At 44.3% G+C, this 16,922-nt stretch overlaps 1 protein-coding gene across 2 annotated transcripts in view; it reads left to right on the top strand.

Moving 5' to 3' along the window:
* The window catches only part of LOC147100054 (WD repeat-containing protein 72-like), a 281,840-nt gene that overhangs the window by 150,923 nt on the left and 113,995 nt on the right, over nucleotides 1–16,922 (top strand). The gene's annotated exons all lie outside the window — the stretch shown is intronic.

The raw sequence follows: 16,922 nt of genomic DNA, 5'->3' as shown, positions 1-16,922 counted from the left end.
GAAGAGGTAGCTTTTGAGGTTTGTGAAGCTGGGAGTTAAAATTGTGGAGCAGTAGAGAGAGGGAGTTGCAGAGTGCAGGAGTGTGGTAGTTGAAGGCAGAACCACTGACAGTGGAATGGAGCAAGGGAGAGAGGGGATACACGGTAGACCAGGTCTGAAGAGCAGAGGTTACATGCTGGGATATAAGGCTGGAGAAGATTGCACAGGTAGGCTGTAGTGAGGACCAGGGGGGAGTTGAGTTGAGAATTACTGTCATCCCACTTCAAGTACGTGTCCTGCGAAGAAAATTGCAGCTTGAGTGCTCCGATTATCTTCCTGCATTCTGCTATATATCAGGTTCATTCATCATGAAAAGGCCCCGCAGCAAGGAAAGTTCCATCGTCATTTATTGGTGTATTTTTATCTTTTTTATAGAATGATACAGCAAAGAAGGAGGCCATTCAGCCCATCGTGCCTGGGCTAGCTCTTTGAAAGAGCTATCCAGTTAGTCCCACTCCACTGTTCTTCCTCCATAGCCCTGCAAATTCTTCCTTTTCAAGTACATGTCCAACTCTGTTATACAAGTTATTATTGCATTTGCTTCCACCACCCTTTCAGGCAGTGCATGCCAGCTCACAACAGCCCGCCCTTATTTTCTCCGTTATTTTTCAGATGCCACTGACTCGTACAGTTCCACAGGTGCCAGCAGCCTTCCAGTACCTTAACTAAGTAGCCATTCTGCACATGTGAGCCTAGACAGTGATTTCCTGCAGGCGGGTGTCATAGCTATGCCCAATCCAACACTTACCTTGATGCCGAGACATGCACATATTTAAGCAAGAGTCACTGCTTCATGATCAAAGGTGGGAACCCTGGATGACCTTCACCAGCAGAGCCTGTGGGCTATCTCGGAGCCCAGCAAAGCAAGTACAGTGACAGCCTGGTTCTTTTTGAAGCAAGAAACAATTGTCTTTTGGATAAGGAGTGACTTTCTCTTGGAGCTACATGTGTCAGCTTGGGTGGTTAGCGGGACCTGGGAAAGAAGTTGTCCACTGCATGTGCTGCCTTCTCTGTTATTTGGTAATTCCCGACCACTGTGCCCCCTTCCCCAACCTCCGCCCCCCCCCCCCCCTGCAGTGGGGGTCTTTAGTGAGGGGAGCATATTGTCTATTTTGGAGCAAATCACTGTCGACTTCATCATATGCATTGAGGACAGACTCCGAGGCCTCGATATTAACCCTGGGATGGGTGGGCGAGGGATGGGGGAGTAGTTAAAAATGAAAATACGGGGAAAGCGACCCCAACCTGTCGCGTATGCACCTGTTGCCATTTTTAGGGTGGTGGGTTTCGTGGCGTCCGGGTGTCCCGCCATGGAGATGGGGGTCACTTCAATGAACATATTTAAATTAGGCTCCCGCGGTGCAACTGGGAGCCTGGTTTTGGTCTCCTGGGCTGAAGGACATCAGCCATTTTTGTGCTGCTGTATCCACTGGCCTGTGATGGTCTGCTGGGCCCCTGATGGGGGATATTTCTGTACCCTTTTCCCAATATCTTTCTGAAGCATGGATCATTTCAAACATTTCAGTATAGCATTATGGGCACTTTTGTGACCTTCGTTGGTTGAGGAGGACCTCGTTCTTGGGTCTCCTCTCCCTTACCATTTACCAACCTATTGGGATGCTGCACAGAGGGGCTATTTTACATAAGAACATAAGAAATAGGAGCAGGAGTAGGCCATTCAGCCCCTCGAGCTTGCTCCGCCATTCGTTAAGATCATGGCTGACCTTCTACACCCACTCCACTTTCCTGCCCTATCCCCATATCCCTCGATTCCCCTAGAGTCCAAAAATCTATCGATTTCAGTCTTGAATATACTCAACGACTGAGCATCCACAGCCCTCTGGGATTGAGAATTCCAAAGATTCACAACCCTCTGAGTGAAAACATTTCTCATCTCCGTCCTAAATGGCCGACCCCTTATCCTGAGACCATGCCCCTAGTTCCAGACTCTCCCGTCAGCATCTACCCTGTCAACCCCTCTAAGAATTTTATACGTTTCAGTGAGATCACCTCTCATTCTTCTAAACTCCAGAGAATATAGGCCCATTCTACTCAACCTCTCCTCAAAAGACAGACCTCTGATCCCAGGAATCAATCTAGTAAACCTTCTTTGCACCCCCTCTAAGGCAAGTATATCCTTCCTTGGGTAAAGAGACCAAAATTACGTCAGATGAATGGTCAGAACATACACAATGCTCTCCCAGACCTAACCAATGACTCTTGAGAGGCTGTCAGAAGAACTAGAGGGGTAGATTTTGCTGAACCTGCTGGGAAGAAGGCGGGACTTCCCCTTTCGGGTTTTTGACCCGCCTACTTCGACGTCCGGCCAATCCGCGCGATTTTCCCTTGATTGACCTTGTTGAGCCCGCCCAGCGGGCTCATCAGGCCAATTAAGGGCCACCCGGCAACAGGTGACGTCACAGACTGAAATTTCATCTGTCAAGAGTTCTTGACAGATGAAATATCAGTGTCTCACAGCTGTTTGAAGCTGTGAAACGCTGACACTCTGAGTTCTAAGCTGAGTCACTCTGCACAGACTCAGTTAGAACTCTCACCGGCACTCAAAGCTGAAGGCTGTCACTTTTGACAGATAGCAGCCGTTCAGCTTTCAGTTCCAGCTGAGTGATGCGCTCCTGACGGCTACAGGAAGAAAGGCTGCTAAGGTAAGTACAGGTAAGTAAACGTTCTTTACACACTTTAGACACACCAAACACACTTACCTTTGCACTCATGCACCCATCACTCACCTGAGCGCCGACATCGTGACCCCTCCAACTCCTTCAACCTGACGGCCCGCCTGCACTACCTGGCATGGTTTGGAGCCGTCTGGAAACCCACACGAAACCCCTCAAAATAGGGATTAGGCTAAAAACTGCCTGTTAACTACCTGTTAACAGGCAGTTAATTGGCACTAATCCCTTCCTGCCTGGTTTCGGCAGGTCCCAGTGCGGGGCGGGTACCCGCCGCCCCTGAAACTTACATGGGGCGGGGTTTTGGGCGGGATGGTTTCAGGACCCCCAAATTCGTGATTCCCACCAGCCCCCCCCCCCCCCCCCAACGCCTGAAACCCCGCCTGACGGCTCCCCGAAAATCTAGCCCAGAGTTTCAACAGCGAGCCCTGTCAACTTAGCTGATTTGTGGGAAAGCTTTGAGTTTGAGGGCTTACAGAGCTTATTAAATGCTGATTAATCAGGGATCTCTCCAAGCTAATGTCTAATTCCATGTTGCTGCTCACCACCCACCTATGGGAGTAGTACAATTTCTTCTTGCATTCCTGCAGGGAGTCACACTCCACATTGCTCAGGAATCAAGCTGTATTTACAGTACAAGGTAAATTTACCAACACCCTGAGCTGCTGGCAAGGCCTTGCATGCAGCAAATCCATTGAATTCAATTGACTAAAAACTGGGGGCATTGCCCGCCATTTGCCAATACTCGCTGACTGTGTATAGAGCACCATTGGCAGGGTGGAGTCTTGGAAAATTTACCCTTATTACTGCACAAAGCAAAACTGCTCCCACGCTCCTGATCTTCGATCACCCGGTGCGGAGGGGAGCGGGCAGATCGGAGGACCTCCTCGTAGGACTGCTCCTGGGCTTGGCCAAAGTGGCCATTAATAGGTCCAGGCAGCGAGCGGTCGAGGGGGTCGTCTGGCCCGACTGCCTGCCTCTCTTCCGCGGCTATATTCGCGCCCGGGTGGCCCTGGAGATGGAGCAGGCTGTGTCCGCCGGCACACTTGAGGTTTTATTTAAAGTTCTGTTCATTTACAGTTAATTTACAGGTAATTTGGTTCAATAAAAAGAGGACAAAGCAAAACTGCTGAAAACCGACACTGCATATTTCTGCACTCTCAAATATTTTGGGCAATTACTCTGTTAAAGGCACGGTGTAATTATGGGTTGTCATTGTTGTGCACCTAGGCCCTGAAATTACCATGTGGGATAATCTAATGATTTTTTCCCTCAGAATTCTCTCTCTGCTATTTTAGCTGAGCAGTTAAAAATGAGTTAATGCTGTTGCTAAAACATCTGAGAGAGAGGAATGGGTTAAGCACTCACGCTGTACCATCCCCTGCCATCATTTCAGTGCCCTTGTACATTTTATTTCTCTCTTGGCACAGAAACCTCAGTTTTTTTATTCAGAACATGTCAATGGTTTGTGTGCAGCCTCTCTCCCCCAAAATGCTTCTAGCTGCGGTAAAATATATTTTGTGCTTAAAGTGTCAGCTGTGGCTCAGTGGGCAGCACCCTTGCCTCTGAGTCAGAAGGTTGTGGGTTCAAGTCCCACTCCAGAGACTTGAGCACATAAAGCTAGGCTGACACTCCCAGTGCAGTGCTGAGCTGAGGGAGTGCTGCACTGTCGGAGGTGCTGTCTTTCGGATGAGACGTTAAATCGAGGCCCCGTCTGCCCTCTCAGGTGGATGTAAAAAAAAATCCCATGGCACTATTTTGAAGAAGAGCAGGGGGAGTTTTCCCCGATCGCTGGCCAATATTTCTCCCTCAACCAACATAACAAAAAACAGATTATCTGGTCATTATCACTGCTATTACTGGGAGCTTGCTGGGTGCCGTGTTTCCCACATTACAACAGTGACTCCACTTCAAAAAGTACTTCATTGGCTGTAAAGCGCTTTGAGACGTCCGGTGGTTGTGAAAGGCGCTATATGAATGCAAGTCTTTTTCTTTCTTTAAAGCAGGGCTGCGGTCTTTTTTTTGTGCCTCAATCATTTTCCCTCGGATGTATTTATCAAAGAGTAGCAAATAACACGTCTACACCAATGTCCCCTTTAATTTTTTTTTTTGGGGGGGAAAGGGGGTGCGCGGTCCCTTTAATGGGCTGCGCGGCTCATTCGAAATTTTGCGCGTGCGCGAAAATCTCCCATTCACAAGCCGGCAAGTGGCGGGAGCGGGAGTTCCGGACTGAGCGCGAGTGTTGTGCGGTCGCTCGTTGGACGAACCGTAGCCCCAAACCAGTTGAGAACTGAAATACATCGAACCATCTTCCTAAATGCAGCCAACCATCCGTTATGCACGCACAGTTTTAAAAAAAAAAGATAAACTCATGCTTTTTGTCACGAGAGTGTTACAACTTAACAACTGAAAAAACATTTTTTGTTACACTCTACGTTTCAGCCGCTGCAGCCTTCTGGCGAGTAAAATATTTTAAAAAAATATTTAAAATGATGAAGCCAGCGCTAGGTGCTTTTGTGCCAACTTTCGTCAGACCTGATTTCTGTTGTGTAAACCCAGTATTACAGCGGCAATTTGTTTTGCATTCAGTCCGTCAATGGACAATCAGAAATGGCTTTTGTCCCCCAAAGTCTTGCTCTGCGAAGGCCTTTTGAAGATCAGTCGACTTTTATTTTCTGCAAATGAGAATGAAGGCATTAAAAAGGTGATGTCTTGAGAGGCTGTTCCTTTCCGAAGCCCGACGGAAAATAACAGCTTTGGTGCTCGAGAAGCTGAATTGAAATGTAACTTTAACCATGCAAATTATGCCTCTCTCCCCTGCAGCGCTCGTCAGTATATAAAGTGATGCCGAGTGGCCATCAAGATTGCACAGTACAGGAACAAATATCAAATCGGAACAATGCTGCTAACAACGTTCAGATTTGTACAGTAATTCAGCCAAAATGCATATTCTCTTTTGTTCTATTAAGAAAATATAAAATGGGCAGTCACATATGTACATAAATTTATCCTTCAAGACGGACCCCTGACTAAGTATATTAATATAAGTTTGACTGATCACACATTTTGAAGGGAATGGGATTTTATTAAGTAGCTCCCACCCAATTTTACCCTTATAAACCAGTTTCAAATCCAAGCCCAATATCATTTATCTTTATTTTTCTGGGCTTTATAGTAGCTGGCAGTAAGGTGTCCATCTGTTCATTTGAGATTGCACTAAATAGCAAGTGGTCAATGGATATTAACTGACAGAGGTCAAAAGGGCCTCTTGACCCTTTGGGTCCTACTGAAGCAGTTGGAACACGAAGGCGTGATCTACAGCAGGATAAAAATTGCTAAAGCTGTCACTGTTTTAATTAGTAACGATAGCCGGAATACGAAGTGAAATCATTGGTGAGAGACAACAAAGGTATCCAATATAATAATTTATTATCAGTCAGTGGGCTTTGCGCAATAGGTTGTTTACCCCTACCGTGGTCAAAGAAAGCAAAAAGGCACTCAAACACTTAACTGAAAATGGATGCCCTGCTGCTCTCCGAGATGCATGGTGGTCAGATGATTGCCTGTGCCATTAGCTTGGTAATGTTTTCTCTATTGTAAACTGAACTCCCCATGTTCATCCTCTGCATCAGCTGCAAATTGAGGGCTTTCTCGTTTGTCTCCTATTTATGCTGCCAATCACAGGGGCTGCTGTCCATTGGGTGCATTTGTGGATTCAATCTTTACAATTCTCAGCACTGCCCCACACCTAGGAAGAAAAGACTTTTACAAAAGAGACAACCAGTATTTTCATTCCTAGTGTCACACTTGTCATTAAGGAGGAGGTTTTGTTATTTTTGTCTCAAAGTATGGACAGAGCTTTTTGTAACCCATATTGCATCTAATTAACAAAAGAGCTACAGTAGAGCAGTGGATCAGTTCGAGGTGTTGGCAACAAAATGTCTCGAGGCTCCTTTTGCGAGTCCGGTTCGTGGCATAAACCAGAAAGAGCTTTTCAATTTCCCTTATTGTCACAGTTGGTTTCACCTTGATCCCAGCAAGAGTGTGTACCAGTTCAGGGTCAGAGGATAGCACTAACCGGGTCAAACAGACTGTAGCAAACAGTTTTGTTAATTTGATTGAAAAGCATAAATGTTATATAACAACGTGAAAGGGCTTAAAAGCTGCCTGTGCAATAACCTGTAATAAATGACACAACACCAACTTGGTTACTTCATTTCATTTGTAACTCTGAGTTACAAACTTTGCTTTTTGTGTTTAAGGAAGAAAGGTTAGTTTTAACAATTTAGGAAAACCCCAATAGTAGCACCATAGAAACCGACTTACAAATATCACTCGCGGGAACAACACAAGCATAATTCTGCCCGAGTCTTTAACAAACTACATTAATACATGCTTGAAATATTCTGGATATGTATCAGTTTCAGGGTTGCTAGTCGATCCTATTTAGCTGCTTGCTGCAAAGTCCTCAAGTGCAAATTGCTTAATGGGAACTTTTCTAAATGCCACAAAGCTTATAATTGATTAAAGTTTGCAACCGAAAATATGCAGCTTGACAAGCCAGCTGAAACACGATATTATGGGGAGTGCAATAATGTAGATGGTGGGTCTGCTGGGATTTCTACATAATGCACTTGCTTTCCTGAACTTTTTAGTTTTATTGTTTCTTAGTGAGTTTGGCAAAGAACCCTCAACCTTTACAATGTGGGTGAGTTTTTTTTCAGCATTTATATTTCAGTTTCTTTATACTTGGCAGCCTGAGGCACAGGCCACTAGAGAACCATCTGCTAAGAAAGGAGTGGAAGGGAGGCCAAGTGTGACATCTGGCAGTGCTGGACTCCAGATCCCCCTTGAGCTCAATCGAGGTCCATCCTTCTGTATTGATTAAACCAATACCTTGGGTGCCCATATGGCTTAGGGAAAAACACCCAAGGGAAGATTGCCCTTTCCTGAGATTGAGGATGACCTTTTTAATGCCTTCATTCTCATTGTGGACATCAAGGGGGGAAAAAAAGGCCAGGTTGTAAGGAATCTCATCAAAAGCAACACATTGTGGTGCTCATAGAACATACCCTCTGAAACCTCAAGGTTTGATAACCCACCTGAGGGTTAATACTCACAGATCAACCCCTTCCCCACCTCGGCATTTACCAGCAGGAGGAGAATAATTGTCAGCTTTTGTCGGGGGAGGAAGCTGCAGGTGGGTGGGGAGGAGGGTGGGATAATGTTCTGGTGGGGGAAAAGTTAACTTGAATAAATAAAGCTGCACAAACTACAGACAATTTGCATGCAATTCAAAGTGCTTATTGAATACAACTTAGTGAATTTAACACTTACTGATTTATACTGTTTTTAATAAAAAGCTGGACCAATTTGCTAATTACAGGCCAGTTCTGTATAATGTAAATTGTGAAGCTTGTTGTTTACAGGAGCAGTATGTCATTTGTACCAGAGACTTGCATCATTTATCCAGAAGGTGCAATCAGTTCATCGCGCCGCTGTATCTATCTATGATACTAGACAAACAAACACTCCATCACTATCACAGCTTAGACTGTTATGAAATGTTGGCTACTTTTCTGTGATGGACATCTATAACTTGCACACTTAACAATGTGCAGTCACTGAGACAAACAGCAGACCTGTACAGGGCCAGTTGTGAGTGAATTCCCTGGTTTTATCTGCAGTGTGTATTTGTAGATCACGAACCAGCAGCAGAAGCTCCTGTAAGCGTTTCCTCTGCTAAGTGCCTGTTGCAACATCTGAAAAGTTTATTACAATTGTTGGTAACGTTTGGCACTGTACTTACCTTTTGGATGTAGAAATGCGATGCTTTATTCACTTTGCATGTCCATTTGAACCATTCATACTGGTCCTCAGCAAAGCCCGCTGGTCCCTATATGTGGTTGATATTCTGTATATTTACAACACAGGTTTGCAGTAATGTTTTGTTCATGAAAAAAACATAACATTCAGCAAAGTAATTCTACAGATGCTTTTTGAGTTTGCAGAAGATAAATAGCTGCAGCCTGAATCGGGAAGATATTGGGATCAGATTCTCTCTGAATCTTTTTTCTGCAATGGAAACAATTTTGTTCTGAGAGTTTCTGTTAATAACTCTGGACCCCAAGTCCAAAATTATCCTTGTTAATTTGGTTTGAATCCTGTTCAATACAACACTTGCCGAAAACACGCATTATATTTCATACCAATTACCAATTGCATATTTAGGGTTAAAATAACATGTTTTGACTCCTAATCAAATGCCCTTGAGAAGCATAGGAATACATAATTGGCCTTGTTGACAATAGCTTCACATTGGATTCTTTAAGGTTATGTCTATACTGTATTACCAGAAGAGATGGTGTTGAATCCAAAGCATCTCTCACAAGAGCCCTGTTACATTACCTAGCTTGGAAATGCACACTGCTCACGAGGAGCGAGCTCTTTCTGGCAAGTAAATTATAAATCTGCGAGTGCATTCAAGAATGTCCATAATCTTAAATCATTAAAAAAGGCTTTGCAGCCAGTTTATTAAGTGCCCAGAATGTCCCGCTAATCACCTGAGCAGTTTTTATATCTGGCTCAAAACTAGACTGTAGTTATATTCCATAATGTGTCGCATCTCTGGGCTCTGGAGTTGTTTTGGGGCCCAGGTCTGGAATTGTACTGCCAATTTTATATCTGTGTGCTGCTCATCAATCTGAAAGTGTCTGCATGACTGTATCCCAAGTGGATGGTCAGTAAACACACTCATGCTTATGTTCACTATTCCAATTTGCATTACTTTATTTTACCCACGTTAAAATCGTCAATCCACTCACTAAAATTGTCCAGGTCCTATCAAACACCAGTCATCTGTGTGTCATCAGAAATGTTATACCAAAAATGCTCTTCCCCCATATTGGTCATAACTAATATGATAATAATCAGACCTTTCCACAACTCTGCTGGCCACTGGCCCCCAAACTGGTCTTTGTCCATTTATTGTCACCTAATAATGCTTTCTATTGCCAAGCCAAGCCAACTAGTTAAATTGCCATTAAATTCCATGAGCCTCACTTGTGAAACTTTATTAAATGCCGCTTAAATATTTAAGTGAATTATGTCCGCTGAATTGCACTAATCTTTTAACTGAATTATCTCCTCAAAGAACTCCCGATTTGTGAGGGATAAATAACTACTTGAAAAATCTCATTAAAGATTACTTTTTTCTGCTGAGTGCTTCAAATAAATGTTGATAACTTCCTGCGTGATGCTCTTGAGCTGCTGCACGGTGCTGATGTTAGAATAACTGGTCCCTATTTTTTTGGTTCGTGTCTCATTCCTTATTGAATATCGAGTTAGCGTTCATTATCCTCCAGACCTCAGGTACAGCCCTGCATTTACAGAGCTCCTGAAATATTAACCAAGGCCTTTCCTATTTCCTCATTGATTTCTTTGCGAAGCCTAGGTTATCGCTCAACTGCTTATGTCTCTAATTCTAAAAGGTTATTCCTAATGCTTCATAAGTTAGTGTAAAATATTTTAAGCTTTTACTTCTTCACCTTATCCTTATTTGATCACAAAATAGGTGCAGATGAGCAAGGTCATTCAACCCATCTTGGGCTTTCCATCCAGGAAGTACCTACCGTTTCCCCCATCATTGCATCCAGTGATCAGGGTTTTGACTTAATTAATCAATGCAAAAGTCTATTCCATATGCTGATCGCTGTTTGTGTGATAAACCTGATATTGGTCCTAAATTTGCCTTTGACTAGTTTGACACTGTGTCCTTGTCCGACTATCATGGTTTTGGTTCATAATGTTCTGGGGCTATCTTTTCTATACGATTCACTTCCTTATATCACTTTCCAGCCACCACCTTTCAAGGCTGAAGTTTCTCCAGTGTTTCCTTCAAGTCCTCTAGAAATTATTCTTGTAGCTCTTCCCTGTAGCAACTCCCAGCTTGAATGTCTCCCTTGTATCTCAATGGACCAGTTTGCTTGGAGCTACTGACTCAAGTTGTTTTGTAAATTGGATACTAGGAGTCTCAGCGATCCCTGTAACACCCCATTCAACACTTTCCCCACAGCGACATAACTCTAACAATTACTTTCTGCTTCCTACCCTTTAGTGACCTACTGATCCAGCCACAGATGTTATATGGAAACCTCATCACTAAGCTTAAATTGTAGCTGTTCATGCAGAATTTTGTCAAATGCTTTTTGGATGTCAATTTATACTACATTGTAGAGCTTTCCACAGTTACGCAATAAATGGCAATGGGAAAATGTCCAAAATGTCCCTGATACTGGGAAGTGGGATGGGGTCCAGGGTGTAACTCGAGGGTGGGTTGAAGTTCCAAGCACCCTGCATTGGTTGCACTGATGAAGTGGGACCAGTCAGGGCCAGTATCTTTAGGTAGACTTCTTTTGGGTTTGGTACAGATAGGTGCTTAAAAAGTTGCATCAGTGACCACCTTCAATTCTTATTGGCAATTATTCTACCAACTATAAGGCTCACTGATTTAGGGTTACTCCAGTATATTTCCATGCCCGACAATGATACTAGAACCTGGAAATTGCTGTCAGCATAAAGGGTTGCACCAGTGGCAATTTGGGGAAGCAATTACACCGGAATTAGCGGGAGCTCAATTCTGTCCACTGAAAGCATGATGCACGCTTAAGTGCAACTAATCTAATTAATACTTGCATCATTGTCAGTTAGTGGTAGAGCAAACCCTATTCCCAGCTTTGTGCATTGCACACACGATGCTTTCTTTCCACTCGTATGAAATGGGTTTGAAAGGTGAAGAATCATTGACAGTAGTCGGGAGTCTTGGAAGTTTCTGTTACTGACATCACTGGGAGACATGCACGCTCCTTTCTTGGTGACAGAAGATTGTAGACTGTTGGCATTGTACTCAATGGCCCTAACACTTGACTTGGTGAGAAACGTGGACTAAGAGCAGGGATGTGTTGGCAGAGAAGTCTGATGGCATCAGCAACATATTGTCTTGATCTCCCACAATGATACGCATTGTGCCCATCTACCTGGGATTGATTGAGCAGGGAGGAAGAGAGCAGGCTGTGCTATCTTCTACAGGAGGACTTCTGGCCGACACCTGCAATCTGGATGGTACACTCAGTTACAGTTACGGTCACTACAGCACATACTTCCTATTTAAGAACATAAGAAATAGGAGCAGGAATAGGCCACTTGGCCCCTCGAGCCTGCTCCGCCATTCAATAAGATCATGGCTGATCTAGGGCTCAAAGCCACTTCCCCGCCCGCCCCCCATATCCCTTCACTCCCTTATCTTGCAAAAATTTGTCTATCTCCACAAATTTACGACCCTCTGAGAAGTTGTTCCTCCTCATCTCAGTTCTAAAAGGGCGACCCTTTATTCTGAGACTGTGCCCCCAAGTTCTAGATTTCCCCATGAGGGGAAACATCCTCTCTGCATCTACCCTGTCGTGCCCCCTCAGTATCTTATATGTTTCGATAAGATCACCTCTCATTCTTCTAAATTCCAATGAGTATAGGCCCAGCCTGCTCAACCTTTCCTCATAAGTCAACCCCCTCATCTCTGGAATTAACCTAGTGAATCGTCTCTGAACTGCCTCCAATGCAAGTATATCCTTCCTTAAATAAGGAGACCAAAACTGTATGTAGTACTCAAGGTGTGGCCTCACCAATACCCGGTACAGTTGTAGCAGGACCTCCCTGCTTTTATACTCCAACCCCCTTGAAATAAAGGCCAACATTCCATTTGCCTTTTTGATTACTTGCTGTACCTGCATGTTAACTTTTTGTGTTTCATGCACAAGGACCCCCAGGTCCCTCCAAACTGTAGCATTTTGTAATCTCTCTCCATTTAAATAATAGTTTGCTTTTTTATTTTTCCTGCCAATGTGGATAACCTCGCACTTTCCCACATTATACTCCATCTGCCAAATGTTTGCCCACTCACCTAGCCTGTCTATATCCCTTTGCAGATTCTTTGAGTCCTCTGCACAACTTGCTTTCCCACCCATCTTTGTATCATCTGCAAACTTGGCTACATTACACTCGATCCCTTCATCCAAGTCATTAATGTAGATTGTAAATAGTTGGGGCCCCAGCACCGATCCTTGTGGCACCCCATTAGTTACCGTTTGCCAACCAGAAAATGACCCATTTATCCCAACTCTTTGCTTTCTGTTAGTTAGCCAATTCTCTATCCATGCCAATTCTCTATCCATCCATATTACCCCCAACTCCGTGAGCTCTTATCTTATGCAATAACTTTTTATGTGGCACCTTATCGAATGCCTTCTGGAAATCCAAATATACCACATCCACTGGTTCACCCTTGTCCACCCTGCTTGTTACATCCTCAAAGAACTCCAGCAAATTTGTTAAACATGATTTCCTTTTCATAAAACCATGCTGACTCTGCCTGACTGCAGTATGTTTTTCTAAATGCCCTGCTACTGCTTCCTTAATGAAGGACTCCAGCATTTTCCCAATGACAGATATTAGGCTAACTGGTCTATAGTTTCCTGCTTTCTGTCTCCCTCCTTTCTTAAATAGGGGTGTTAGATTAGCGGTTTTCCAATCTGCTGGGACCTTTCCAGAGTCCAGGGAATTTTGGTATATTGCAACCAATGCATCCACTATTTCTGCAACCACTTCTAAGACCCTGGGATGCAGGCCATCTGGTTCAGGGGACTTGTCGTCTTTTAGTCCCATTATTTTACCAAGTACTATTTCCTTAGTGATTGTCTTCAGTTCCCCACTCCCTGTGGCCCCTTGATTATCCATTATTGGGATGTTGTTAGTGTCTTCTACAGTGAAGACAGATGCAAAATATTTGTTCAGAGTCTCTGCCATTTCACCGTTCCCCATTATTAATACCCCAGTCTCATCCTCTAAGGGACCAATGTTTACTTTAGCTACCCTCTTCCTTTTTATATACCTGTAGAAGCTTCCAGGCTACAGCTGGAGACGTCTGCAGTGTTATTCACTTCGCTGCCGGCAGATGCATTAAGGAGGTGACTGATGCTTAATTCAGGAAAGCTAATGATTCCATCACTTTTGTCACTGAACAAAGCAACAGTGTGAGTGAACATTACGATTCAGTTCCACTGCTGGCTTTCCACAAGTCCAATGGATGATTATATCCCATGTGGTATTCGTACTTCTATCCATAATGACGTGGCCTCCATGAACAGAGAGGGGTTCTATTTTTAGCTCTGGCTAATAGCACCCATACAACAGCCACAGACCAAAGTGGAGCATGGATAAAATAAGGCCCATGCAACCAGCAGGATCATTATTGAGCAAACTATTGACATCTAGAAGCAGCACTTCAGATGCTCGAACAAATTAGAGGCACCTTGCACTACGCCCCATGGTCACCAAGATCATTATTGTGGGCTGTATGTTCCACAACTTTACTATACAAAGGGGCCTAACCATTGCTTAGGAGGAACAAAAAGACAATTATGTATCAAGGCCAGAGTAGGATGCAGAAATTGACAAAGCAAAAGTACTAGTTCAGACTGGAAGACCGATGCAGCAGACCCTCATGCAAGATACATTTAGCTAAGCATCTGAACTGCCCCTTTAGAAAATCCTGTTGGCAACATGCACCAAAGAAATTAGCCTAAAACCCTTCAGCAACACTCCTCTCCATCGCTATCAATGAACATCTTTCCTTAGCAAAATGTACAAATCAAGTGTACGCAGTTTACTGAATAAATTGAGTTATATATGAATAACGCTACTGTCTTTTGCCATATGAGAGGGGAGGGGGAAGGGGAAAGGCTGGTGCTTGTGCTTTCTCAGTGATTTGAGTGCAGGGCACCCAACCTGGCACGCCAGTGTTTTTTTCCACAAAATTCAGGAAACTGAGATCCATAGGTTATGGACAAATGAGGTGGCATTGTTCAATGCTGTCTTGCTCGCATAGCACCAGAGAACTTTACATCGCTGTTATAGGTGTAACAGAACACAAACTGTAACATGTAGGCTTATAGTCCGCTCTTAATTCAAAGCTGCTTAATTCAGTAATCTGAGAGTCAATGGGCTAAAAATTCAGTTTGGGGCGCCAAGCTCGCCTGGGCGCCGGAATTACCGCTGCGCACGGAGCCACTTGCGCCATCGGGATATTCAGTTTCAGCGCCCCAAATGGAAGCCGGCCGCTAAACAAGGCTTTAGGCGCCCCGCTTGGGGCGCTGAAACTGAATTTCGGCACGCAAAGTGCCGCAGCGCCACCCGCTGCGGCACGGCAGGCTGCGGTACTGCAGGCCTTCCTCCCACTGTTAAGGGGGAGGTGCCTGCAACAGCGCGATCCCTGCTCGCGAGTGCCGGCAAATGAGCCCGGCACCAAGGAGAAGTGCCGGGCTCTCGGGAAACAGCCGGCAATGCCGCGGGGGGGGCTGTAGGAGGCCGGGGACGGAGGTGCGGGCAGGCGGCCGCCGAAAAACCGGCCGGCCGCACCTCCACCTTAACTCGCCCCACTACCGCCACAGGTAGGCCCCTGTGTACCGGTCGTTATTTGCGGCCGGCGCGGAAGAAGCGGCTGCGACCTAATATGGCGCTCGGGGCGGCAGCGGGGCCAATGTTTTTTACACTGCTCACCATTGTACCTGTAGTGATTGAAAGAGCAATCAGGTGGACGTGAAGGTAGAAAACAGTTAAACTAATGAGTTTCATGATGCATTAGTAATCTAACCCTTTTCTGTTTGTCATATCAAATGCATTTCACCTAAGTTTCAGGATACAGAGTAGTTCAGGTGAAGAAGTGTGGTTTTGTCCTGTTCTGTCCAAAAGCAGCTCTAAGTGATCAAAATCATTTTGGGACAGGGAAGAAATGTTGATTATGTATGTATTCCTAAGATATTAAAATGAATGATTGGTATTGATGCTTGGAAACTTTCTTCTCAAATTGTGTTAAGTGTTTTTGAATCATTTGAGCAAGAAAATTTCTCGTTTACTGCACAAAATTCCTTTCTACTTGGGGGGGGGGGGGAAGAAAATCCAATTTCTCCCTACCCATTTCATTTTGATTTTGCTCATCCAGCCATTCAATGAGTTTGGAAATATTGGAGAGGGGGTAGGGAAGTGAATAGTCTGGCTGCTTCCCCATAGTTACTACCAATATCCCCTCTGTGTTAGTGGATAGGGACCATGAATCTAATGGTGCAAATGGTGTTCGACCAATTCCTTTCCCCTTCCCCCTCCCCTCTCATATGGAATGCTTTGCTACTGTAGGGCACTTCTGTACCAGCACTGGCTGGCTGTGATCTGACAGACCCCATCCAGATGAGGTGAGCAACTTTGAGTGACAAATAGCCCTGGGGTTTGACCTCGTGACCTTTAAATTGGAATTCAAGCTTATGAACCATCAGAGGTCGATACATATATTTTTTCCTGGCTTGTATTACAACAGTCGTATTTCCTCAAATATTCTTCTGGTTATTTCAAACACCAAACATATAACTGCAGCATTCTATAGCACAGCATCTGTTACTGTATTTTAAAAGGGTGTGCAATTGCTTCTTTTTGTTTAATGAAAAAACAGTATAGTTCTGTATTTAATGGACTTGACTACTGCATCACTGAGTGACATGACATTTATTTAAATATTAGATCCTTGAAGAAAAACCTTTAAAATCTGTTGTTATTTTTAAGCTAATAATTTGACCATTTAAGCAATAAGATATTTGAACAATGGTGTTTAATCTAAATTTCTTACATTGATGAGCTTCAAGAATTTGGCGTTTTGCCACAGGCACGCTCAGAGCACCAATATTTAGCAGTGATAATGAACTGCCAAATTGCATAATGACGGCAAACTTCACTTTCTGAAGAGCATTGCATGAATTAAGCTTTAAACTGTAAACGTTTCTGCAGTTATTATGCATGCCCTGTTGATTTGGGCTTTCCAGCGAGTTGTTCGCTGCTCAGGCTCATTAGTGACTTCTTTGGTCAAAAGGGCTTCGGTTAATTATGATCTGAGCACAATGGTAATGCGTTTACAAGCGAGGGCTCATATGAGCTCAGTATCGGAGGAAGCTGTTAGCCATTGTTTCAGCATAGCTGGAGGGAAGGTGCGTACACATGCTGAAAAGCTGACGGCAGAGCTTACTGCAGAACAGCATCTGTGCCGATTGTTAGCTCCCAGTGTACGATCACAAAGAGGATAAGCGTGGCTTAAAAAGT

The sequence above is a fragment of the Somniosus microcephalus genome, chromosome 27, assembly GCF_052327205.1.
Source record: "Somniosus microcephalus isolate GS21.2 chromosome 27, FLI_Smic_1.0, whole genome shotgun sequence".
In the NCBI taxonomy this organism is placed as follows: Eukaryota; Metazoa; Chordata; class Chondrichthyes; order Squaliformes; family Somniosidae; genus Somniosus; species Somniosus microcephalus.
This window is presented reverse-complemented; position numbering and strand designations above follow the sequence as displayed.